The 26,711-nt window shown below is 39.9% G+C and overlaps 1 long non-coding RNA gene across 2 annotated transcripts in view; it reads right to left on the minus strand.

Moving 5' to 3' along the window:
- Nucleotides 1-26,711, minus strand: part of LOC129529015 (uncharacterized) — a 55,594-nt gene that overhangs the window by 18,650 nt on the left and 10,233 nt on the right. For both annotated transcript variants that reach the window (XR_008674388.2, XR_008674389.2), the window contains exon 2: nucleotides 26,305-26,535. This is a non-coding gene — a long non-coding RNA (uncharacterized lncRNA). The remainder of the gene's footprint in view (nucleotides 1-26,304; nucleotides 26,536-26,711) is intronic.

A 26,711-nucleotide genomic window follows, 5' to 3' on the forward strand; every position in this document is an offset into this window, starting at 1 on the left:
GAGGCACAGAGAAGTAAATTCAGTTGTCAGCCTAGGAAATTTAGGATGGGCAGGGGGGACAAAATTCACATTCAGAGCCCAAGTTCTTAACCTGCTCTACTATTTAATATTACCATTTTCAATACTAACTATAGATGGCATTTATTGTTATATGTGCTGGGCTTAATGCAAAACACTTCACCTTGACCAAAGCAGAGGGATGGAAGACCGTGAAAACTGAATAATTTTCTCCGTGTGTAAGTCAATGTTCTTTAATTCCTTGCTCTCTTCCTTTATTATTCCTTAGTGAATTATTTGGGTTCTTTGTGCTGCAGCATTGAAACTCATGGGGTCATAGAAAGGTAGAACTTGGGGTGGGATGGATTCTGGGCCTTTTATACCAGTTCCCTAATTTAACACATGAGATCTGGATGTCTATAGAATTCTGAAAGCTGTGTTCTCTGTCCTCTCGTGGCAGGAGTGAAATTATTCAAAATTATTTTTTTACATGTGAGGCTTTGCCTCTGACTCCCTGAATGGCCCTGGCCAACGTCTAATCTCATTGGGCCTCAGTGTTCTTATCCATGTGATAAACTTGTTGGTTTGCAGTATCCTAGAGCCCTCACAGTCATAGTCTGGGTGAATGCCTACAGTATAGCCCAAGCACTCTTAGATTTATGCCATTTCATTTTCATATTATGATATAAAGCACTCATCTACTGATATGGTCTGGCTCTGTGTCCCCACCAAAATCTCATCTTGAATTGTAATCCCTGTAATCCCCATGTGTTGAGGGAAGGACTTGGTAGGAGGTAATTGGATCATGGGAGCGGTTTCCCCCACGCTGTTCTCATGATAGTGAGTGAGTTCTCGGAGATCTGATGGTTTTATAAGCGTTTGACAGTTCCTCCTTCACATGCTGTCTCTTGCCTGCTGCCATGTAAGACATGCCAGCTTCCCCTCCCGCCATGATTATAAGTTTCCTGAGGCCTCCCCAGCCATGAGAAACTGTACGTCAATTAAACCCCTTTTCTTTATAAATTACCCAGACTCAGGCAGTTCTTTATAGCAGTGTAAGGATGAATTAATACATCTACATAAAGATACAATTTTTTCTGCAAGTGTGATGAGATCAATGCTTTCCAAAATGTGGGCCAAGACCACCCACTGAGATTCCTGCTTATAAGAGGAAAAGGAGCAGGAGATGAAATAAGGTTGAATCACACACTTCTTCCTCGGTCCCTCTGCCTTTATCAAGGTGAAGTCTCACTTGGGAGGCAATGTGTCTTTATCACTCTCCAGCACTTACTCACCTCTTTTTTTATTTAATAAAGAGCCTTCCCAGACAACATATCTATCTAGCCAAAATTTAGTAACAATACTTAATGTTTTCCTTGTATTTGTTTTTAGTTTGCTTCTATTTGAGTCAAATAAAAATGTTTTTCTATTTGCTGTAGTGCAATAAAGACTGTTTAAACATTGATTTATTTAAAGGAAAAAGTTGATTTCAAGAAAAAATGTTAAATAGATATTAGTAGGGATACATGCCAGTTATTTATTGTGGTTTAATCAAGCACCCCCAAAGTTAATGGCTCAAAACAACAGTATTAAGATTACTATTGCATGGGTGAACAATTTTGGCTGAACTTAATTGGCTGGTTTTTCTGGTCTTAACTGGTTCTCTCATGCCTCTGAAATCTGTTGAAGTCTGTCAATCCCTTCTCAGAATAGTATTTTTACAGTAAAAAGTAAAACATGTAGAATTGCAAAGGAAGCCAATTATACTAAAATACAGGTATCAAAATATACAATTTTTGGTATTGCAATATATTGATTTCTTATTAACACATTCATTAATGGGGTCTAGTGGCAAATCAATCAACTACCATAATTTTGAATAGTGGTAAATGTGAGCAGTGTTTCAAGATCCCTGCAACAACTGTGATGTGATATAAAAGTATCTGTTATTTCCACTGGCTCTGAAGTCATGGATTCTAATAAGATAATTGTCATTTGTTGCCTAAATTAATTATTAAAATAAATGTCAAATCTCATTCAAAAGATAGCAAAAAATAACAATTTTTTTCCTTATAGGTTTATAGGTCTTCTCTATCTAAAGGGTAAGTCTGCTCATTGGTTATGGCCACACTCTTTGCATTATTTTTTCCTTTAGAAAAGCAAAGTTGTGAATGTCAAAAATCTGAGGATACAGTGGTTCTATGGTAATCAATATTTGTTCCTTCAAATTGTTGTCGGCTTTTGTTACTTGGGAATTTTTATGGGCTGTGTGTTGTTCAGTCGTGTTTAGTATACCAAAATGTTCTTCCTAAATCAGATCTCAGGCTCTTTGGCATTCCACTAGCAGAGGGCTGCCTTTAATCCTTCTCTTCTTTCCACAGGACCCCTGTAGCCTTCCTTGATGTTATCAATTTCTTAAATTTTTCCACAGGATTCTCTGATACCTAAGATAAATGTTCTGACATTCTAATACATCTACTTTTTATATGTAATTGGTGGTTTGAGAATGAAGATTGTGAGGTGAAAGGGAGTGATAGTAGGAAGTAAATAAATAAGGGGGAATGAAGAATGGTGAACTGAGATCCAAAGATGGTTTTTTGTTGGTGCTTAGGAAATGTTGGAGTGTCCGAGTGACAGGGTTGGTAATGTAAACCCAGGAAACAGCTATGTTTTATCCCATTTCTCTGCCTTTCCTGGGAAAAACTGGGTTCTCTCCTTTTTGAGTAATTCTCTAAGTATCAGGAGAGATGTTACAAAAAGATTCAAGAAATGAACACAGCCTAAAATACCTTGTCCACTTCCAAGGACTTTAAATATGTATTTATCATGCTTTGCTATGTGGGATTGATTAGAGTGTAGAGACCATTTATGCAAGAACATCTGAATACTACATTATTACATGTTTGCAGTGCATAAAAATATTTCCATTTAGAGCAGATTTAGGAAGTGAAAATCTGAGAATTAAAAAAAGCAAAGACAATCAGCCCAGTTATGCATAGCTGAGTGACCTATATTGGTTACAAAGTTTTTATCTCTTCATTAGAATTGTAAACAGAACTCTCTGCAAAACAAAGGATGATGCTGTAAATACAATGATATATAGCCAAGCAAGTCAGCCAAGAACACTGTTATTTTGGGGGAAGTTGAGAATGCAGAGGTTCCAAAGGCTCTCATACGGATTAAAAAAAAATGGAAGTAACAATTTTTCCATGCAGAATGAAATGAGAGATGGTACCTGACTGATTCAGTGTCAAAGCTAAGTATTTATTTGTACCCAGTTGCCTGTTTTTCTACTGTATCATCAAATACACATGATTAATTCAAAGAATTATTTCTTTTACTTGTTCATTTTTATATTACACAAGTAATAAATATTTGTTTAAAAAACACAAACAGTACAAGTAAAAGGAGAAAATTCTTTCACCTTCTACCAATCTCATCCCTGGAGATAATAGCCTTTGTCAGTTTACTGTGTAATCTTACCTGATAGATTTCTAAATATGCATATCCACCTACATGTGTGTATGAACATGTAATCAAAATAGGATTTTTATACACATTTTTCTGCTATGTGTTTATTTTACCTAAAATAACTGTCTTCCTTCTTCTCGTATCTGTATTAGAAGAAAATTCTTATTTTTTTTAGAACTGTGCTATGTGAAATTCCATTGTATGGTTGCCCCATCATTTATTTAACATTCATCTAACGCCTGGCATTTAGGTTGTCTCCTACTCAACAAATATTGAGAATTTGTTATGCTCTAGGGATGCCGTGGAGGAGTACAAACCATATAAGGAAATTCCTCTCCTCTCAAGTAGTTTGAGGCTGGATATGTGAGTCAGACATATTGTGTAACAAATAGGCTTCAGATTTCAGCAGAGAATGCTAAGAATTCCCAATGCAAAAGAATCTAATAGCCAACTGAATCAAAATAGTATAAAAAAGAAAGATATTGTGCATGAGCATTTCTCAGTAGAAAATCCAACATATCACAATAGAATAGTTAAAGGGCAATTATTCATAGTAGAGATTTTTTCTTACAAAATATTTGATTTGTTAAGCATCCCTCTGGTACTTAAATCTTGATGTTTTTACCAGCAGCTTTTTGATACACTTTAGGACACCTGCCAAGTAAAAGAAAGCTTGAATGTTAGGAACTCCTAAAGGTTGGAGCTATATCTTCATTTCCAAGATATTTAAGTGGAAAGATATAATTCAATATATTCAAAAGAGGTTCCCCTAGCATGCTAGGAACTTTTAGCGTCTCTTCAGATCATCCCAGGCTCACCTGTCTCCAGGACTCTTGCTTCCTGGCTTTCACTTTGGAGAGCAACTTTAGGTAGACTGTCATCACTGTCAGTGCCACAGCAGACATTGTGCAGGAGCTGCCTGGCAGTACCTTGTCTCAAGCCCACAGCTTGAGCCTCTTGTCTTCAATACAGGGCTGTCTTCCATCTTGCCACTGAGGCTTAAGATATATCAAGACCTGCCTGGCACTCACAGGGGTGCATGGCAAGATGAAGAAAAGTTAATGCCTGATAGGGTAGACTTTTGATCAGCGGGAGATGAAAGCTAGTGGATAAATTCTCCTCTTATTCCTTTGCCACCCTGCCAACAGACTGTCTTGAGACTCAGCAGCCCTTAAGGCCTCTCAGAAGCAGGATCCATGAAATAGTACAGTTAGCTGGTTTTATTATGAAGCAGTGGCCATCTCTATAGTGCCCTAACTCACACTTGCTCTGTTGTCTTCTCTGCCCTACTCCTTTCCCTCACTTCTGCTTCCCTGGAATTGTACTCCCTAATGCAGGAGTTTTCAGCTATGTCGATAAGCTGTTGTCTCAGAATCTGCTTTTGCAGAACACAGGCAAAGACAACATAAATTGCACAAAACGTTATATAGTGCACATCGTCTGGTCATTACCTAGTACATAGCAACCATTTATTGAGCACCAACTAAGTGTGCTGCAATAGTGCCAAGTGCTTTATATGCCATTGAATAATCACCCTCTCTAAGAATAGGTTATTGCTATTAACTAAATTTTGTATTCTATAGGGAAGAAAACTGAGGCTCAAAGAGTGCCTCACTCAAGGTTGTATTAGATCACTTTCTAATTTGTTTCTTTCTTTATCCTAGCATGTTATTGTGATTGGTGGAGAAAAGAGGAGGTGGGGGATGCCTGCTCCACATGATCACTTTAGCCTTCTTTGACCTCAAGATTCTCCATTCCTCAAGCTCTCAAGTGTGTGCATCAAGTTGCTAAAAATGGAGTCACTGAACAAGAAAGATAGGTTTTGAACTTAGAGTTGTATGCATGAGGCAAAGTAGCAGTGATGTTAGCTCAGAAAACCACTGATGCCCAATCAGGAAGGCTTGGCTCAGCCAATGTGTGATGCTGTTGTTCATGGCATAATGGCTCTCACACCTGGGGGATGAGAAGGGTTAGCACATGTTCTCCACTAAAACCATCCCCGACTTCGCCAAGTGCCACACAGGAGAGAGGGTCAAAGCTCTGCCACGAGGATCTTCAACTCTGGCCATTCTTGCTTGCTCATTGTAATCTCTGCTTCTGCCCTGTCTCCTTTAATGTGGGCCCAATCCTACACCAAGTTGCCGAGGAAAATCTTCCCTCCTCAACTGCTTGGCAGCCTTCTAAAAATAAGCCTTCCAACCTACCAGGGCCACCACACTGCTCAGCAATCATTTCTCTTGTCCTCAGTGCTCCCTATCATTCCATTCTGCAATGTAGCTGCTCCAAGCTTTTACTACTCTTCTGCCTTCTCTCACATTGTTCCCCAGCCCAGCCCCACACTCTCAAGTGAAGGAAGATGGGAGCTCTTTACATTATTTCCTCTCCACAACACTAAATTTACCTAGGTCTTCCCATTTCTGCTAACTCAAAATTATGCTCTCTGTGGTGCTCCCAGGTAGCCTAGAGGGATGCAGGAGAAACCACAGAACTCCACACTGGTCACTTTCCCTCCTTTCATTTTATATGGTACAAAATGTGTAAGAAAAAAATACCATAGGATTTTTGTTGTCATCCTTTAAATAATAATGAGCAAGCTTTTTGTGTGTGTGTGTGTCAGTCTTATTTATAAAAGTTGCTGCTGAGGGCAGTTACTTCTTTCATATGGATTCCTTGTGGAAGAGATGGACCCTCAGGTCAGGTCACTTCAATTGTGGTCACACCTAAGAAGTCAGGAACCTAGAAGTGAGAGAGATAAGCATCCAGTTTTTTTATTTTTCTTTTGAAATCAAGTCTCACTCTGTTACCCAGGCTGGAGTGCTGTGGCACAATCATGGCTCACTGCAGCCTCAAACTCCTGGGCTCGAGCAATATTCCCACTTCAGCGCCCAAGTAGCTGGGACTACAGGCGCATGCCACCACACCCAGTTAATATTTTTACATTTTTTGTAGAGATGGGTCTCACTATGTTACCCAGGCTGGTCTTGAACTCCAGGGCTTAAGTGATTCTCCTGCCTCGGCCTCCCAAAGTGCTGGGATTACAGGTGCAAGCCATTGTGCCCAGCTCAGTTCTGTTTTAATTAACTATATAAATTGTACAAAATTTTTATAAAAGTTATCATCTCTTGAGTCACAGTAGGGTATAAAACAAGGCACAGAAAACCCTCCGCAGCCAATTTATTTCTATGTTCATCTATTGCAAGAACAAATTGAGCACAGCAGCAGCCATGATAATAGCAGGCATCTGTGCTTTGGGCTGGTGAAAATAAATTAAATTTGAGGTTGGTCATGAGAGCATGTCAACAGCACTGCCTGTGAATTATTAAAATAAAATTCAAATAAGAGAAAGCAAAAGCCCTTTCCACAGAGCTAAATTAAAGTTTAAATTAAAGCAACATTTTTTTCTTGGCAAAAATTTTCTAATTATTTTCTACCTCTAAGGTTTATTTCCATTAATCCTTCCTCTGTGCAATTAAACACATGGAAAAATGCACAGTAAAATTTCACTAGTCTAGTTTAAATGGAAGAGATTGGTTTAACAAGGTTTGCAGTGGGCTTGACAATCAGATGCTTTAAAATGGGTTGACAGAGTGCTGTTTCATTGAGTGTCAGTGTCAGCAAATACTGATAGCTCACCTATTATGTGCTAGACGCAGTATTGAGTGACTTAAACATAAATATCCAAAACAGTCCTCCGAGTTGGGTATTATCATTTACATTTTATAGAGAAAATCACAAAACTTCTTTAATATATGACATTTAGTAAGTGGTAGAGATGGAATGGGTTCTGTTAGGGGTTAGATTTTGTTCCTTCAAAATTCATATGTTGAAATCCTGACTCCATGTACTTCAGAATATGACTGTACTTGGAGAATCAGTTTTTAAAAAGATTACTAAGTTAAGATGAAGTAATTAGGGTGGGTCCTAGAGAAACCAATCCAATTTTCCTCCCAGATAGTATCAAAAAACTGAAACTTCCTAGATCACTGCGTCCAGACAATAAGACGCCAGGTCCCTTGTCTGAGCACCTGCTGTCTGTTGACCGACTCCTGTATAAACCCTTAACTTTAATTGGTTGGAGAAACAGATTTGAGACTTGTCCCCCATCTCCTGGCTGATGTCACCTGCAATAAAGCCTTTCATCCTTGGCAACGCTCATTTTCTCAGTGATCGGCTTTCTTTGTGGTGAGCAACCGGACCTAGGCCAAACCCCTGGCGTTTGACAACACTAATCCAATATGACTGGTGACCTTACAAGAAGAGGAGATTATGATACACACACACAGAAGGCAGATCTTGGGAAGGCACAGGGGGCGGGCAGCCATCTGCAAGCCCAGGAGGGAGGCCTCAGAGGTAACCGATCTGCTGACACCTTGATCTCAGGTTCCTAGCCTCCAGAGTTGTGAGAAAAAAAATCTTTCTTCTTTAAACCACCTACTCTGCGGTACTTTGCTATGCCAACAATAGCAAATTAACACAGGTTCAAACTCCACTCTCAGCACCAAAATCTATATTAGTTAACTAATGCTGCAGAGGAGATTACCACACTGTTAGTGGCTTAAAACAATAAATATTTATTGCCTCACAGTCTCTGTGAATCAGAAATTTGGGAGTGGCTTAAATGGACAGTTCTGGCTCATGGTCTCAGGAGGTTGCAGTCAAACTGTCACCTGCAGGCAATCATTGGAAGGTTTAACAGTGGCTGGAGAATCTGCTTCCATCATGGCCTCTCCACGGCTGTTAGGAGGAGTCCTTAGCTCTTCCTCACATTGGGTATCCTTCCTACGACTGCTTGAATATTTTCAGGACTTGGTGGCTTCATGTAATTTAGAATTTCTTAACACTCCATGATAACCAAATAAACAGAGTTTACCCTAGTTTTCTGACACTGGCATCCTTAATTTCCTTTCTAAACTTTCTTCATGAAAGTAGAAAGAAAATTTTACCTAACCTTGACCCACAAAAAGGGGTGACTAAGTAACTGAGATTTCTGGGCTTAGCTTAACATAGACATGGAAACTGCTCTCTTCCACCTTCAGGGTGTGCACGGTGTAGCTTTGTAGTTAGGCTGTTTTGGTCCAAATCCTGGCTCTGCTTCTTATTAGGTCTTACAGCTTGGACCATTTTTAAAAACTTTTTTTGTGCCTTGCTTTCCTCATCTATAAAATACGATGATAATAATAATAATTTTATACAGATGTAGCGAGGATTCTGTAAGCGAATACTTGCAACTTATTTACTTCCCAAGACTTGCTTTTCTTTGTGTTCTTTGGATTTTTCCTCCCTTTCCCTCCCTCCCTTCCTTCCTTCCTTCCTTCCTTCCTTCCTTCCTTCCTTCCTTCCTTCCTTTCTTCCTTCCTTCCTTCCTTCCTTCTCTCTCTCCTTGGTCCAACCAATGGTTTCTACTAGACACTGTAGACATGTGTTAATTTGGTTGTATCACTAAGGTCTAAAAAATATCACTGTGAATTGAATGAAACCTAGAGCATAAAAATCCAAGGGTTCTTTCTAAGTCAGCTGTTGGTTTTGTGCTTGCTATGGTGTTTGATTGCTCGGTGCTTACTCTTGCTACTTGCTATATGAATATGCATATATAAAAGGCCCAGGGCACGGGGGTTCAGGCTATATTTTACTTTACTCACCATAAATTCCTGTGAAGTTTATATCTTAAAAAAATTCACTATGAACAGTCAATAGTCACCCTGAATTCAAAGTTATAAAAAAAATTCAATTAAAAGACATCAGTAAAGCACATGTTAATTCAGACGAAGGTAAGAAAGCTCAACAAGAAAATGGTGATTAGGTAGGAACAGAACCAAACTAGTCTTTTGTTATTTTCTTTTTAATAGAGAGAGGATCTTGCTCTCTCACCCAGCCTGGAGTACAGTGGCACAAACATAGCTCATTACAGGCTTGAACTCCTGGGCTCAAGGGACCCTCCAAAGTTGGTGGGACTACAGGTCCACACTGCCACACCCAGGTAATAATTCTTCTTCTTCTTCATTTTTTTTTTCTTTTTTTTTGTAGAGACAGTTTCACTATGTTGGCCAGGATGGTCTCAAACTCCTGGACTCGGGTGATCCTTCAGCCCTGGCCTCCCAAAGTGCTGGGATAATAGGCTCACTACTGTTAATAGAGGCTAAATGTGGATTATCACTTGATATGGTTTGGCTCTGTGTCCCCACCCAAATCTCATCTTGAATTGTAATTCCCACATGTCTAGGAAGAGAGACCTGTAATCCCCATGTGTCAAGGAAGGGAGGTGATTGGATCGGGGGTGGGGGGGCAGTTTCTCCCATGCTGTTCTCGTGATAGTGAGTGAGTTCTCATGAGATCTGATAGTTTAATAAGTGTTTGGAAATTCCTCCTTCATTCTTCTCTCTCTCCTGCTGCCATGTGGGGAAGGTCCTTGTTCCCTCTTCCACCATGATTATGGGTTTTCTGAAGCCTCCCCAGCCATGTAGAACTGAGTCAACTAAACCTCTTTCCTTTATAAATTACCCAGTCTCGGGTAGTATCTTTACAGTGTGTGAGAATGGATTAATACATCACTTTAATCCAAATTTAACCTTGATGGTACCTGCATCATATGAAAGGGCTGTGTATTTGGTTCATGTAGGTGCCTATGTTATCAGGGGTTCTGGAGCCTGCAAGTCTTATCTTGGGTTGATCTCCAAAAAGAATACTTGCCTACATAAAAGTGAATTCAAGTAGCTTATTTAGCAGGTGATCCCAGGCAGCACTGGTAAGAGAGGGGAGGAGTGAGACAGGAAAGAGAAAGAGGGCAAGGAAGAGTTTGAATTCATCACATTATCGCTGTGGGCAACCAGGAATCAGTCCTGATGGTGACCTTTGGGAGACAATATAGAACATGCCTGAGAGCTGTCCAACCAAGTGGCAAAGGATCTGGGGTGTTAACCTACTGAGTCCTGCCAGTTACTGGTTAGAAGCTGTTCCTAGGGAGTATTAGCTCTCCAGCATTCCCAGTGAGCCCCACACTTGGACTCTCAGGGCTACAGAAAGCCCTCATGCACACATAGGTGCTATGCTCAAGAATTGTGATTGTGAAGGGGATTGTGAACGGGGTGCTTCTTTCCTAGAGTCAGGCTCTAATAGATATAATTTACAGAGATTTATCTTGTTTCTTACTCAATAATTAGTTGATACACAGTGAAAAAACAGGTAAAATGTATGCAGCCTAAAACACTGTGGTCATTAGGCACAGAGCACAAATATCCAGAAATTCTAAGAGGCAGCCAAGGCCACCTGAGTCATGACTGTGGCTGGTTCCACCCACCACCCTTCTACTTTCCTAATGCTGGGAGATCATTTTTCTTCTTCCAACATTGTATCATGTCTTGCATGGGATATTTGAAAACACTAGAATTTACTCTTTTTCTGCACCTGGAGATTCTATAGTTATTTTTCTAGTCTACAAAAGTGCCACAATTATAGAATATAAGGGTTTTTTTTAAATGAATTCTGTCCTTGTATCAAATATTCAAGCCACAATAAATGTTTTTCAGAATTTCCCTGGTCATTCAAATGTGCATCTTAACTAAAGGTCTGTGACAACTGTTTTCCTTTTGAAAAATTATTTTTCTTCTTTTAATTGCGTATTTGAAAATATACGATAGTTTAATGTTAAAAAGCTCTTAGTAGGGGGCGGGGCCAAGATGACCAACTAGAAGCAGTGGCATCAAAGGCTCCCATCAAAAAAACCATAATAGCATGTGAATCTTGCACCAGCAACTGAGGTAACCAGGTTCTCTCATCAGAACAGTCTAGATGACTGGCATTACCTGCGGAGAGGAAGGAAGAGCAGTGTGGTGCAGCTGCCCACCTGACAGCCACACAGGGCAGTGAAGCCCCCATCCCCCAGCCAAGGGAGGTGGTGAGTGAGCGTGCTACCCAGCCAGGGAAACTGTGCTTTTTCCACGGAACTGTGCAACCCATGTATCAGAAGATCCCACTCATGAACCCATGCCACCAGGGCCTTGGGTCCCAACCCTGGAGCCATGCAGATTCTCAACAGCCTCTCAGCTAGAATCTGCTTAAACCTGCTGAGTTTCTGCGGGGAGAGACGACCAGCACCACAGCTGCAGCTGCCTGCTGTCTAAGCCATTTGAGCCTCTTGGGGGAAGGGCAGCAGCCAGCTCTGGGACAGAGGGGTGCCTGACACACTAAGCTCCCTAGGCAAAGGAAGGGTGTCATCCCTCTCTGCAGCTCCAGGCTGTGCTTTTCCCCTGCTGGAGCCAGGGAGGCTGGATAGCTTGTCCTAAGTAGTGTCCCCCATAGCCCAACACACCAGCTGTGGCATACTACAGCCAGAGTGCCTCTTCAGGCCTGACCCTGACCCATCCCTTCTCACTGGGCAGGGCCTCCCTGCAGGAACTCCAACAACTCCAGCCAGGGGCTCAGGGACAGAACTCTGATCTCCCTGGGCCTGAGGCCCTAGAGGGAGGAGTGGTTGCAATCTCTGCAGACCAGAAGACAGCATTTCCTCCTGCTAGCTCTGAAGAATCTGGGCAGCCCAGATGAGTGGGTTTCCCCACAGCAAAGCACATCCCCTCCACCAAGGGACAGTCAAAGTGCTTTGTTAAATGAGTCCTGTTCCCCATGCCATGCAATAGGGTTTGTCAGACACCCTATGCAGGAGCGATCCTACTGGCATCAGGTTGGTGCCCCTGGAGGTCAGAGATCCCAGAGGAAAGAGCAGGCACCCACCTTTGTTGTTCTCTAGCCTCCTTGAGTGACATCTCCAAGCACAGGAGCAAACCAAATGAAAAGGGCCTGAAGTAAACCCCCAGAAAACTGCAACACCCCTTCAGAAAACGCACCTGATCATTGAAAGAAAAACAAACAGAAAGCAACAAGCAGCATCAACAACAAAAAAAGTCCCCAAAAAACCCCATCCAAGGGTCAGCAGCTTCAAAGATCAAAACTAGACAGACTCATGAAGATGAGAAAGAATCAATGAAAAAATGCTGAAAACCCAAAAGGCCAGAGCTCGTCTTCTCCTCCAAATGATCACAACGTCTCTCCAGGAAGGGTGCAGACCTCGACAGAGGATGAGATGGATGAATTGACAGAAGTAGGCTTCAGAAGATGGGTAATAGCAAACACTGCAGCGCTAAAGGAGCATGTTCTAATCCAATGTAAAGAAGCTAAGAACCTTGATAAAAGGTTAGAGGAGCTGCTAACTAGAATAACCAGTTTAGAGAGGAACACAAATGACATGATGGAGCTGAAAAACAGCATGTTAACTTTATGAAGCATACACAAATATCAATAGCCGAATTGACCTAGCAGAAAAAAAGGATATCAGAATTTGAAGACCATCTTGCTGAAATAAGGCATGCAGAGAAGAATAGAGAAAAAAATGAAAAGGAACAAATGAAGCCTTCGAGAAATACAGAACTGTGTAAAAACACTGAACCTACAATTGACTGGAGTACCTGAAGGAGATGGGGAAAATGGAAACAAGCTGGAAAACACACTTCAGGGTATTATCCAAAAGAACTTCCCCAACCTAGCAAGACAGGCCAACATTCAAATTCAGGAAATACAGAGAACACCACTAAGATACTTCTTAAGAAGATCAACCCCAAGATACATAATCATCAGATTCTCCAAGGTTGAAATGAAGGAAAAAATGTTAAGGGCAGCCAGAGAGAAAGGCCAGGTCATCTACAAAGTGAAGCCCATCAGACTAACAGCAGATCTCTCTGCAGAAACCCTACAAGCCAGAAGAGAGCAGGGGCCAATATTCAACATTCTTAAAGAAAAGAATTTTCAACACGGAATTTCATATCCAGCCAAACTAAGCTTCATAAGTGAAGAAGAAATAAAATCCTTTCCAGACAAGCAAATGCTGAGGAATTTCATCACCACCAAGCCTGCCTTGTAAGAGCTCCCAAAGGAAGTACTAAATATGGAAAGGAAAAGCAAGTACCAGCTACTGCAAAAACACACCAAAATATAAAGACCAATGACACTATGAAGAAACTGCATCAAACAGTGTGCAAAATAACTAGATAACATCATGATGACAGGATCAAATTTACACATAACAATACTAACCTTAAATGAAAATGGGCTAAATGCCCCAATTAAAAGATACAGACTGGCAAATTAGATAAAGAGTCAAGAACCTTTGGTGTGCTGTATTCAGGAGACCCAGTTCACATGCAAAGACAAACATAGACTCAAAATAAAGGGATGGAGAAAAATTTACCAAGCAAATGGAAAGCAAAAGAAATCAGGGGTTGCAATGCTAGTCTCTGACAAAACAGACTTTAAACCAACAAAGATCAAAAGAGACGAAGGGCACTACATAATGGTAAAGGGATCAATTCAACAAGGAGAGCTAACTATCCTAAATATATATGCACCCAATACAGGAGCACCCAGATTCATAAAACAAGTTCTTAGGGACTTACAAAGAGACTTAGATTCCCACACAATAATAGTGGAAGACGTTAGCACCCCACTGTCAATATTAGACAGATCAATGAGACAGAAAATTCACAAGGATATTCAAGACTTGAACTCAGCTCTTGATCAAGTGGACCTAATAGACATCTACAAAACTCTCCACCCAAATCAACAGAATCTACATTCTTCTCAGTGCCACATAGCACTTATTCTAAAATCAACCACGCAATTGGAAGTAAAACACTCCTCAGCAAATGCAAAAGAACTGAAATCATAACAAGCAGTTTTTCAGATCACAGTGCAATCAAATTAGAACAGGATTAAGAAACTCACTTAAAACCACACGGTTACTTGGAAATTGAACAACCTGCTCCTGAATGATTCCTGGGTAAATAACGAAATCAAGGTAGAAATTAATAAGTGCTTTGAAGCCAGTGAGAACAAAGAGACAATGTACCAGAATCTCTGGGAAACAGCAGTGTTAAGATGGAAATCTATAGCACTAAATGTCCACAGCAGAAAGCTAGAAAGATCTCAAATTGACATCCAAACATCACCAATTAAAAGAGCTAGAGAAGCAAAAGTAAACAAATCCAAAAGCTAGCAGAACACAAGAAATAACTAAGATCAGAGCAGAATCAAAGGAGATAAAGACAAGAAATACCTCCAAAAAATAAATGAAACCCGAAGCTGTCTTTGAAAAAAAATAACAAAATAAATAGACCACTAGCTAGACTAAAAATGAACAAAAGAGAGAAGAATGAAATAGACACAATAAAAAAATGATAAAGAGGATAGCACCACTGACCGCAGAGAAATACAAACTACCATCAGAGAATACTATAAATACCTCTATGTAAATAAACTGGAAAATCTAGACAAAATGGATAAATTCCTCGACATAAAAACCCTCCCAAGACTAAACCAGGAAGAAGTGAAATTCCTGAATAGACCAATAACAAGTTCTGAAGTTGAGGCAGTAATTAATAACCTACCAACCAAAAAAAAGAGCCCAAGACCAGGTGGATTCACAGCCGAATTCCACCAGAGGTACCAAGAGGAGCTGGTTTTATTCCTTCTGAATCTATTCCGAACAATTGAAAAGGAGGGACTCCTCCCTCACTCATTTTATGAAGCCAGCATCATCCTGACAGCAAAACCTGGCAGTGATACGACAACAACAAAAAAACCTCAGGCCAATATCCCTGATGAACATCAATGCAAAAATTCTCAATAAAATATTGGCAAACCAAATCCAGCAGCACATCAGAAAACTTATCCACCACGATCAAGTCACATTCATCCCTGGGATGCAAGGCTGGTTCAACATACACAAATCAATAAATATAATCTATCATATAAACAGAACCAAAGACAAAAACTACATGATTATCTCAATAGATGCAGAAAAGGCCTTTGATAAAATTCAACATCCCTTAATGTTAAAAACTCTCAATAAAGTAGGTATTGATGGAACATATCTCAAAATAATAAGAGGTATATCTATGACAAACCCACAGCCAATATCATATTGAATGGGCAAAGGCTGGAAGCATTCCTTTTGAAAACCGGCACAAGACAGGATGCCTTCTCTCACCACTCCTATTCAACATAGTATTGGAAGTTCTGGCCAGGACCATCAGTCCAGAGAAACAAATAAAGGGTATTCGAATGGGAAGAGAGGAAGTTAAATTGTTTCTATTTGCAGATGACATGATTGCATATTTAGAAAACCCCATCATCTCAATCCCAAATCTCCTTAAGCTGATAAGCAACTTCAGCAAAGTCTCAGGATACAAAATCAATGTGCAAATCTCACAAGCATTCCTATACACCAATAACAGACAAACAGAGAGCCAAATCATGAGTGAACTCCCATTCACAATTGCTACAAAGAGAATAAAATACCTAGGAATAAAATTTACAAGGGATGTGAAGGACCTCTTCAAGGAGAACTACAAACCACTGCTTAAGGAAGTAAGAGGGGACACAAACAAATGGAAAAAACATTCCTTGCTCATGGATAGGAAGAATCAATATTGTGAAAATGGCCATACTGCCTAAAGTAATTTATAGATTCAATGCTATCTCCATCATGCTACCATTGACTTTCTTCACAGAATTAGAAAAAACCACTTTAAACTTCATATGGAACAAAAAAAGAGCCCGTGCAGCCAAGACAATCCTAAGCAAAAAGAACAAAACTGGAGGCATCATACTACCTGACTTCAAGTTGTACTAAAAGCCTACAGTAACCAAAACAGCATGGTACTGGTACCAAAACACATATATCGACCAGTGGAACAGAACAGAGGCCTCAGAAATAATGCCACACATCTAAAACCATCTGATCTTTGACAAACCTGACAAAAACAAGCAATGGGGAAAGGATTCCCTATTTAATAAATGGTGTTGGGAAAACTGGCTAGCCATATGCAGAAAACTGAAACTGGACCCCCTCCTTACAGCTTATACAAAAATTAACTCAAGATGGATTAAAGACTTAAATGTAAGACCTAAAACCATAAAACTAAAGAGCTTCTGCACAGCAAAATAAACTATCATCAGAGTAAACAGGCAACGTACAGAATGGGAGAAAATTTTTGCAATCTGTCTATCTGACAAAGATCTAACATCCAGAATCTACAAGGAACTTAAACAAATGTACAAGAAAAAAAAAACCCCATCAAAAACTGGGCAAAGGATATGAACAGACACTTCTTAAAAGAAGACATTTATGCAGCCAAGAAACATATGAAAAAAAGCTCAACATCACTGATCGTTAGAGAAATGCAAATTAAAACTACAATGAGATACCATCTCATGCCCGTCAGAAGGTTGATTATTAACAAGTCAAGAAACAATAGATGCTGGTGAGGGTGTGGAGAAATAGGCATGCTTTTACACTGTTGGTAGGAATATAAATTAGTTTAACAGTTGTGGAAGACGGTGTGGCAATTCCTCAAGGATCTAGAACCAGAAATACCATTTGACCCAGCAATCCCATTACTGGGTATATACCCAAAGGAATATAAATCATTCTGCTATAAAGACACATGCATACATATGTTTACTGCAGCACTGGAACCAATCCAAATGTCCATCAATGATAGACTGGATAAAGAAAATGTGGTACACCATGGAATACTATGCAGCCACAAAAATTAATGAGATCATGTCCTTTGCAAGGTCATGGATAAAGCCAGAAACCATCATCCTCAACAAACTAACACAGGAACAGAAAACCAAACACCACATGTCCTCACTCATAAGTGGGAGTTGAAATACGAGAACACATGGACACAGGGAGGGGAACAATACATACCAGGCCCTGTTGGGTGGTGGGGGGCAAGGGGAGGGAACCTAGAGAATGGTTCAATAGGTGCAGTAAACTAACATGGCACACATATACCTATGTAACAAACATGCACGTTCTGCTCATGTATCCTGGAACTTAAAGTAAAAGTAAAAATAAAAATAAATAAATAAAGCTCTTAGTTTATCCTGTAATAGAATATTCTCTCACCTTCTTTTTATTGTCTTGATGAAAAAGGACAATTATCATAATTTAAATATGTGTATATAAGAATATTCTCCTCTCAAGGCATATCATCAAATAAAACAATTTTCTCAACTTTTTCTATAAAAACATTTAAATATACAGAAAGTCAAAAGAGAAGTTCAATGAGCACATATAACCCCACCACCTAGACTCAGCAATTATTAACCTATTTCCATATTTGTTTTATTTCTTTTCTTTTCTTTTTGTTTTTTTTCAGAAGGAGTCTTGCCCTGTCACCCAGGCTGAAGTGCAGTGGCACAATCTCGGCTCACTGCAAGCTCCACCTCCCAGGCTTACACCATTCTCCTGCCTCAGCCTCCCAAGTAGCTGGGACTACAGGTGCCTGCCACCATGCCCAACTGATTTTTTTTATTTTTAGTAGAGACGTGGTTTCACCATGTTAGCCAGGATGGTCTCCATCTCCTGACCTCATGATCTACCCACCTCGGCCTCCCAAAGTGCTGAGATTACAAGTGTGAGTCACCGTGCCCGGCACCTATTTCTTTTTATATATACATATTTTTAGTAGCTGACATCATGAAACATTTTCTCTAAGTATTTTGTCATTTGTTTTCTAAAATAAGAATTTTCTCCTACAAAACCACAATATTATTATTCTACCTAAGAAAAGCCACAATTGTTTAATAATATTATCTAAACTAGGTAATATTAATATTATCTTAATTAGATAACTAGACTATAGTCATATTTCTGCATTTTTACGTGTCTAAGTCTGTTTTATGTTGCTGTAACATAATATCACAGACTGGATCATTTATAAAGAGTAGAAGTTTATTTAGCCCACATTTCTGGAGACTGGGAAGTCCAAGAGCATGGCACCAGCACCTGGTGACGGCTGTCTTGCTATATCATAACATGGTGAAGGGTATCACATGGAGAGAGGGCGAGAGTGTGCCAGCTCAGATCACTTGTCCTCTTCTTATTAAGCCACCAGTCTCATCATGGGGGTCCCACCCTGATGACCATATCTAACCCTAATTAACTTTCAAAGGCCCCACCTCCAAATACCATTAATATGTGAATCTGGGGATTAAATTTCCAACACATGAAATTTGGGAGACACATTCAAACCAAAATATTACCTGAAATATCTTTTCTAGAAATATTTTTTCAAACCAGAAGTCAACAAATGTTTAATCTAGCGTGATCTTCCTCAGATATGTTTTTTCCCCATAGCATTTACTTCTTTAAGAGATCAAGCCAGCTATCTTGTGGCATGTCTCTTATTCTAGATTTCTCTCATTGTTTCTTCAAGGTATTTAATTTGTTCCTATTTCTCTTGTATGTCTTACAGGCTAGAAAGAAAATCCAAAGGCTTGATTAAATTACAAAGATATTAAACATTGTTGGTAATAATTCTTCATAAATGATGCTGCCTAATTCATTTTGCATTACATCAGGAGGCATATAAAATCAGATGGTCCCACTATTTGTGATAAATGCTGTTGTTGGTTAAGGTGGTGGCTTATGGATTTCTCTACCAGAAAGATACATTTCCCATTGCCACTGCCAATCTATGGAGTGATATTTTGGCATAAGTCCTAATATAGTTTTAACTTATATTTTTATAACTAGAGGTTGATAAAAAATATTGAAGTATATAACTTCTGATTTTTACAAGTTGCTATTGTCCACATAGCATTCATCTCTTAGTTTCTGTATAATAAATGTGTTCAACTACATTACAGTCAGCAAACTAAAGCCCATGGACCAAATCTGGCCCACTTCCTGTTTTCATAAATAAAGTTTTATTGGGACACAGCCACTCTCATTTATTTACATATTATCTGTGACCTTTTTTTCTTTGTACCATGTAAGCAGAGATGAGTATTGTAACAGAAATCTTATGGCCCACAAAGCAAGAAATATTTACTCTTTATAAAAAAAAAATTGCCCCTTCCCACCCCAGAATTAAATGGTCTCAGATCTCTCTGAGTGCTAGCATTGTATTTTGTATATTCCTGCCAGATTATCTAGCACCAAATCTGGCAGGCAAGTACCTAGATTCTTACAATAGCTTTATTGAGGAATAACTGGCATGCAATAAGTTGCACATATTTAAAAAGTGAATAACTTGAATAGTCTGACATACTAATATATCTGTGAAAACATCACTATGATCAAGATATTGAATAAATCTGTCACCCACAAGTTTCCTTACATCCCTTTGTCATCTCTTTCCCACTCCGCAGTAACCATTGATCAGCTATAGTTACCATAGATTAGTGTGCATCTTCCAGAATGATATATAAAAGGAGTATATACAGTATGTACTCTTCTTTTGTTTGGCTTTTGTCACTCAGCATAATTATTTTGAGATTTATCCATGTTCCTGCATGTGAAGGAAACCAAAATATTTCACAACATCCTAAGCCCCACCTGCAACCAACTGAAGAGACCCTTTCTTAGCCAAGAGGAGCTCAGAAAAACCTTAAAAATGGAATTCCCAGTCACGATGGGAAGGGAGGTTGAACACACTTCATTATACCCCCTCTCTTTTGGAATTTACACATAACTGACCAGCATTAATGTTTCAGTAGAGATCACAAGACTGACAATGGACTCTTTGTGGCAGTAAGATACCGAAGTATAAAAGACCTAAGGCAATGCAAGGCCAGGATTAAGTCACACCCTACAAACCAAAAAATCTTGTTAAACTTTTTAAAATTAACCTGATACAATGTAGCTTAATATCCAACCTGACTACCTGACTATGGTATAGCATCACATGACAGTAGGACCCCTTATCTTAACATAAGCATTCCTTTGTACTGACTTCAAGTATTTAGACAAAGCACAACTCTTTCAATCAATTGCTAACTAAAGATTTCCTAAAATCCACCCATGACTGTATAGCAGGTAGGCAGACATAAGCAGGGAAGGAGAGCACCCCTGTCCCCAACCAGGAATGTCAGGTGATCATCAGGTGATGGTCAGGCAGTTGTTTACTGTCTCTAAAATAATAACTGGTCGCAGCCAGTGCCAGGGAAAGGCAGTCTCCCTGTAGATAAAAAAACCCCTGAATCTGGTGATCAGCAGCTTCCTGATAAGAACTCAGGAGTTGGGTGAGTGGGCTCACACATGCACATTAAGAGGCAAAATGGCAGAGTGTAACTGGTATATGACCTCTTAAGGAAATACAGCTGGTAAGGGAAGAACATCTCTGGTAAGCATTCATACAACTCAGGGAAACACACTGTGCATGCTCCCCTCCCAAGTGCTAGCAAGCACTGCACATGCAGACAACCCACCCCAAGGGAAGAATCAGGGGAGAAGGGACACAAGACCCTGGAAGTGTGCCAACATATAAAACCCCAAGTCAAAAGGTCAAACCCCGCACTTGCCCTCCAAGGTGCCCATGTGGCCCTCATCTAATTGTGCTTTACTTTCTTTTCATTCCTGCTGTAAAGCTTTTTAATAAATTTTCATTCCTGCCCTAAAACTTGCCTTGGTCTCTTTTTCTGCCTTCTGTCCACCAGTCGAATTCTTTCTTCTGAAGAGGCAAGAGTTGAGGTTGCTGAAGACCTATATGAATTTGCCACCAATAACTAGACTACCTGCCACCACTAACATGACTTGTAAGCTTTGAGATGTCCCATATCTGTGGGCTAAACCAATGAATGCTATCCACGTATTGATGTATAATTTTACCTACAATTCCTCTCTTCCTAAAATGTGAAAAACCAAACTATAACCTGACTGCCTTAGGACCAGTCAAGGTTTCTTGGATTTGTGTTTTCTGTGGGCTGTGGTCACTCATATTGGTTCAAAATAAACCTCTTTAAGATATTTTACAGAGCCTGTTTTTTTCATTAACACCCCAGAATATGCTTCTCTGATGTATTTCAAGATGGCTATTCAGGAGGTCTGGAAATATAAAAATGGCTGAAAAGCCATCTTTTGTGGGGGAGATTTGCATCTGTAGAGAAAATGTGCATTGGCGCAGCCAAGCTTTCTCTGAGGTCCTCCCTTGTCCAATCTAGGAAAGATGAACTGAGACGTTGACACATTTAAAGTCTGAAAGAAACCTATACCATCTATTCTCTCTGAGGGCTGCCACCTGAGAGGTTTCATCTATATAACAAGACCACCTTTGCTAGCCACGTCTCCTCTTCTCCCACTGCCATAACCCACTTGCCACCATCCAAGCCCTCTTCTTTCTGTAACCTCAAGATGGTATAAAAGCTCAACCATCTTGCCTTTCTTTAAGATCTTATATATTTTGTTCCACAAGATAATGCCTGCCTCTCAGGCTCATTCAAATTCAAAAGAGAATCATTTACAAGTTAATTCCTGTCTCCCTGGTTCATTCTTTCTCCCTAATACTCACTTACTGTCCTGCAAGAGAATTGTCTACATTCCTCATATCCTCCCTCCCTTATGAAAAAGGTACATAAGCTTCTTCAACTCATTTAGGGGGTTGGGGTAAACACTCCATGGTTCTCCTCATGCATGTTAATAAATCTGTATACAATTTCTCCTATTAATCTGCCTTCTGTATGTTGATTTTCCAGCAAACCTCCAGAGGGCAAAGGGGAAGCTTTCCCTTGGCCCCTATACCTGTCTCCTTTTTTATTGCTGAGTGTTATTCCATTGTAGAAATATACTACAATTTATTTGTTCAGTCACCTGTTAATGGACATTTGGGTTGTTTCCGGTTTTACATTACTACAAATCAAGCTGCTATAAACACATTGTACAAGACATTATATGGACACACGCTATTATTTTTCTTGAGTGAATATCTAGAAGTGAACTGTCTGGATCATATGGTAGTGTGTGTTTAACTTTTAAGAAACAGGGCAGGTCTTTAAAAATGTTTGTAGTGACTTCACATTCAGAAGCCTCTGTCATTTAGGGTTGTGTTTCAGTAACTTTTTATTGTTTTTAAGTCCCAAGATAGAAAATTATACCAACAGTCAAGAGAAATTCATGAACTCTGATCATTTATATTAGTAAACACAATGTACATATAAATAAACTGGCACGAAGTGCATATTGCAGTCATTTTCAAATGATACTTTGAAATTAGTTAATTCTAGTTTAAGATACTTTGTAAGTAATTAGATGTTTCAAGGATTCTCTTCCTTCTCAGAAACTACTTCAGTGATTAAAAAGCTTAAAAGGTTGATGTCTGTGTTTTATATTTCCAAAAATCTCAGAATACAACCACAGGTTCTGAAACTTCATGGTATTGAGGATCCTTTTCTTTGAGTTGGGAGCCACTTAAGGGTCTTCTCATTATTTTGAAGGATTCAACCAGATCTCTTTAATTGTCTGGTGGCAAATAACAGGTAGCAACTCTGGCTAGCTTTTTAAAGGAAAATGTATTGTCAGGGTGTGGTCCAGCTCCCAGGATGAAGAAAGTTGAAGAACTGGGTTTGAAAGAGGTGAGACCCAGGGAATCAGAGTGCCTTCTCCAGGAGCATCTCCACAGCCTCCCAGGGCTACAACACTCAAGGAATTCAGCTGCAGCAGTTTCTTTCCTCCTTGCATCTCTCAACTCAAGTTTCAAAGTCTGAGAATGAAGCAACCTCTCTACATCAGAACATGAGCTATGCACGTGGATGCACCAGGATAGCAAAAGGAAGGGTCTAGCAAAAGAAGTCTTCAAACTCGCCATTAACTATTAGCATGCCTGTGCAAGCAATCGGGTGTGCTATCCCACCAAGACTGCACAGAGTGGAGGAGAGTTCATCATCCCCAGGAAACTGAAACAGTCAGAAAAGGCAAATGAATGCTGCTCTGCCTAAAGGCTGACAATCCCTTATATTGGCAAGTGGTGTTAGAAGAGATGCATTCTATTCTCTTCAAGTTCAATCAGATCTTAAAACCCACTTTAGCTTTCTATCTAATGGTTATCAAGAAAAATGTGTTCTTTCTGCTTGACCTTCACTTCTTCAAACAGAAAACAAAACCACAGTGTCTGAGGGAGCTAAATAGAGCTCAGACACACATGAGAAATCCTGGCTTATCATTTTTATGGAAGACTGACCCTGTGCAGGCCAGCATTGACAGTAGCACCAGACTATTGGCTGTTGTACGGAGTCCTGACTCAAGCAGCAGGTACCTTATTTGCAATTAAAAACCCTTGATTGAGAAGAATAACCTTCCACTTTCAAGCAAACCGCAGGTAGCTTCTATTCTGCAGCATGTGGGACTGCACTAAGACTTGTGAGAATTGCACAATGTTGATGGCATGTGGAATGTTGTGTAATAGCACAAGTTCTCATATGCTAGGAGAGAGTTTAGGTTTGAGACCCCTGAGAACTGGGAATGGATGAGATGACTGTTAAATATATAATCCTATGATGTTTAAAGACAAAAGGTAAGGTAAGAACATGTTTCTGTCCTACGAGATAACTTTGTTGCTCCTAGTTACAGAAACTCTTAACTGCACTTTGTTCAGTCTGAGGAAAGACTTGAATAAATAAAAATAGCTAGCAGTAGAAGGAATGTCCTTGTGCACAGGTGTATAAAGTTCTAACATTAGCTTGCACCTTTTCAGACAACATTTTCTAAGTATTTGAAAAACTAAGTTTAGACTTACAGAAAAGTTGCAAATATACTACAGAGAGCTCCCAAATATCGTTTACCCAGATTTCCTTAAGGCTAACATCTTATGTAATTTGGTACAACTATCAAAGTCAAGAAATTAACATCAATGCAGTACTATTAACTAATCTACAGATGTTATTTGAATTCTGCCTGTTTTCCCACTAATGTCCTTATTGTGGTCCAGGATCTAATCCAGGATTCCACATTGCAATTAGTTATTGTGTCTCCTTGGTCTCTTCTAATCTATGACAGTTTTTCTTTTTCTCTCATGGCCTGGGAACTTTTGAAGTATACAAATCAGTTGTTTTGTGGAACACTCTTTAATTTGGGTTTGTCTGATATTTCTCTCAGAATCAGAGTGAGGCTATGCATTTGTTATGAATTGAATGTTTGAGTCTCCCCCAAATTCACATGCTGAAACCCTGACTTGTAATATGACGGTGTTAGAAGGCCAGGCCTTTTGGGAAGTAATTAGGTGATGAGGGTGGAGCCTCAAGAATGGAACTAGTGCTCTAATAAGAAGAGATTGCCAGGTGCTATGGCTCATGCCTGTAATCCCAGCACTTTGGGAGGCCGAGGTGAGTGGATCACCTGAGGTCAGGAGTTTGAGACCAGCCTGGCCAACATGGTGAAACCCAGTCTCTACTAAAAATACAAAATTAGCCAGGCATGGTGGTGCACGCTTGTAATCCCAGCTACTCGTGAGGCTGAGGCAGGAGAATCACTTGAACCCGGGAGGCGGAGGTTGCAGTGAGCTGAGATCGCACCACTGCACTCCAGTCTGGGCAACAGAGTAAAACCCTGTCTCAAAAAAAAAAAAAAAAAAAAAAAAAAGAAGAAGAAGAGACATGGGAGCTTGCTTCCTCCATTTGTCTTCTCTCTACCATGAAGGGACACAGCAGGAAGACAGCCATGTGCAAACCAGGAAGTAGGTCCTCACCAGACACCAGATCTGCTGGCACCTTGGTCTTGGACTTTGCAGCCTCCGGAACTGTGAGAAATGAATACTTGTTATTTAAGCCACTCCATCTCCTGCAATTTGTTATAGCAGCCTGATCTAAGCTAGCATCTGTGGCAGGGATACCACGGAAGGGCCACTGTGCCCTTTCAGTGCATCACGTTGTGGGCATCTGGTAACAACCTAACTTCTGGTATGACTCATTTTGATCCCTTGATTAACGTGGTGTTGGTGAGGTTCCTGCACTGTCGTTCCTATTTCCCTGTGCTAAAATGTTTTAAAAAGATACTTTTTGACTATGCAAATACCCTGCTTCTCATCATACTTTTATCCATTAATTTTAACACCCATCAAAGATTCTTGCTTCTCAATAATTGTCACTGTGGCGTTTACTTGAAAGTAGTTTTCTATTTTTATCACTTCTACGTTTTCTATGTTCATCACTGGAATTCAACTGTGAGGCAGAATTTAGCAAGAATTTTCTAAATGTCTATGCTGTGAGGGCACCGGGTCAGGGGACCAGCCTTCCTTCTGTTCTTCTAGGGGGTCAGTGCTGGTCAGACAAGCTCTGTCTGGCTGTTTGATCCCCCCCACAGCAGCTGCTGAGGGAGGAGGAGAGGATCCACTCCCCTTGGCTCTTTGCTGCCCCTGTGTTTTTTCTCCTGCTGTTCCTTACACCGGAATGCCTTCCCCCTCACCATCTAATTGTTCTTCAGGCTTCAGCTCCTATAAATCCTTAGCAGGGAGCTTTCCTGTGCTTCTTCCTCCACAACCTTAGCACTTCTGTGTGCTCTCTCTGTCACAGCAAAGAATATGCTATCACAAAACAGCCACATTTTCTTTTACGAGTCTCACCACACTGTGAGTAAGATCACATTATCTCTAGATTCCTGAGCTATCTGGCAATGTCTGACTTACAGGATCTCCCTGGGAAGGGTTAGATGAAGAATGAATGAATGTAAAATGGAGTATTTGTCACAGCCCCCTTTTTTACATTGAACATTGCAACATATTTATTAAGGTATAATTCATACAGAGAAAAATTCACTTTTGAGGTGTGTAGTTCTATAAATGTTGATGAATGTATAGTGTCAGGTAGTCATTACCACATTAAGATACAGAAATTTTGCACCACCCTGATAAAGTTTTCTTGTCCTCTTTAAGGTCATTCACCCTTACCTCCACCTTCACCCCTGGCAACCCCTGATCTATTCTCTATTAATTTAGTTTTGCCTTTTTCTGAATGTCATATAACTGGAATTGTAAAATATGGAGCTTTAGAATTTGACTTGTTTTAACTTACCATAATTCTTGTGAAATCCATCCATATTGCTGTTTCTATCAGTACTTTAGTCCTTTCTATTGTTGAGTAGTATTCCATTTTATGGATTTACTATGGTTTCTCCATTCACCAGACACTGGACATTAGGTTGTTTCCAGTTCTGAAGATGACAACTAAAGCTGCCACAAGCATTCATGAACCTTTTTTTTTTTTGCATGTAGACTTATGTCTTCATTTCTCATGTGAACATACCTAGGAATAGAAAGGCTGGGTCATATGGTAAGTAAATGATAGACATCAGAAAATGCTGCCAAACCACTTTCCCAAGTGGCTGCAGCTCTTTGCATTCTGACCAGCACTATGTGGGAGTTTCTCCTCACTCTCACCAGGACACTGAAAGCTAGGGTGAGTGTCCCCCCTGTTATTTT

This window comes from Gorilla gorilla, chromosome 21 (assembly GCF_029281585.2).
Source record: "Gorilla gorilla gorilla isolate KB3781 chromosome 21, NHGRI_mGorGor1-v2.1_pri, whole genome shotgun sequence".
Classification (NCBI taxonomy): Eukaryota; Metazoa; Chordata; class Mammalia; order Primates; family Hominidae; genus Gorilla; species Gorilla gorilla.